General features: G+C 45.2%; 1 pseudogene; it reads left to right on the forward strand.

Moving 5' to 3' along the window:
• Window positions 1–270: 270 nt before the first annotated feature.
• LOC103728344 lies at window positions 271–1104 on the forward strand (annotated as a pseudogene).
• Window positions 1105–1118: the final 14 nt, after the last annotated feature.

Consider the following 1118-nt stretch of genomic DNA (forward strand, 5'->3'; position numbering starts at 1 on the left):
GCAATACACTCATACACATAGAATAAAAATAATAAATAAAATATTTAAAAACAAACAAACAGAAATACTTAGAATGCATATCCAACCTTTTGACATTGACAGCTACAAAGTTCATGTGCAAGAACCATGCAATCTAGTTAGCAAAAATAAAAAATAAAAAAAAAATCTCAGGGAGCCAAGAATGGGCTAAGAGTGGAGCGTCTACGCTGCACACCGATCTCCTCTCCGCTCTCCTCCCTGCTCTTACAGCCTGTCCAGCCACCTTCCACCATGGCCACCTCAGCAAGTTCCCACTTGTACAAAGGCATCAAGCAAATGCACATGTCCCTGCCTCAGGACAAGAAAGTCCAAGCCGTGTATGTCTGGATTGATGGTACTGGGGAAGGAATGAGAGTGGAATCTTGATGGTTCTAGCACTTTTCAGTCTGAAGGCTCCAACAGTGACATGTCTTTTTATCCCTGTTGCCATGTTTTGGGACCCCTTTTGCAAAGACCCTAACAAGCTGGTATTCTGTGAAGTTTTCAACTATAACCAGAAGCCTACAGAGACCAATTTACGGCACCCTTGGAAACACATAATGGGGATGGTGAGCAACCAGCACCCCTGGTTCAGAATGGAACAGGAATATACTCTCATGGAAACATATGGGCACCCTTTTGGTTGGCTCTCCAAAGGCTTCCCTGGGCCTCAAGGTCCATATTGCTGTGGTGTTGGAGCAGACAAACCCTAATGGTAGGGATATTGTGGAGGCTTGCATGCTGGAGTCAAACTTACAGGGACAAATGCTGAGGTCATGCCTGCCCTATTCCAAATAGGACCCTGCGAAGGAATCTGCATGGGAGACCATCTCTGTGTGGCCTGTTTCATCTTGCACTGTGTATGTGAAGACTGGAGTGATAACAACCTTTGATTCTAAGGCTGTTCCTGGGAACTGGCTGCCATACCAACTTTAGAGCCAAGGTCACGCAGGAAGAGAATGGTCTGAAGTACATTGAGAGAAACTAGGCAAGCGGCACCAGTACATTCATGCCTATGATCCCAAGGAGGACCTGGACAATACCCGACATCTGACTGGATTCTACAAAACCTGCAACATTAATGTCTTTTCTACTGTTTT

The sequence above is a fragment of the Nannospalax galili genome, unplaced genomic scaffold, assembly GCF_000622305.1.
Source record: "Nannospalax galili isolate Female #2095 unplaced genomic scaffold, S.galili_v1.0 C48677221, whole genome shotgun sequence".
NCBI classification, from domain to species: domain Eukaryota; kingdom Metazoa; phylum Chordata; class Mammalia; order Rodentia; family Spalacidae; genus Nannospalax; species Nannospalax galili.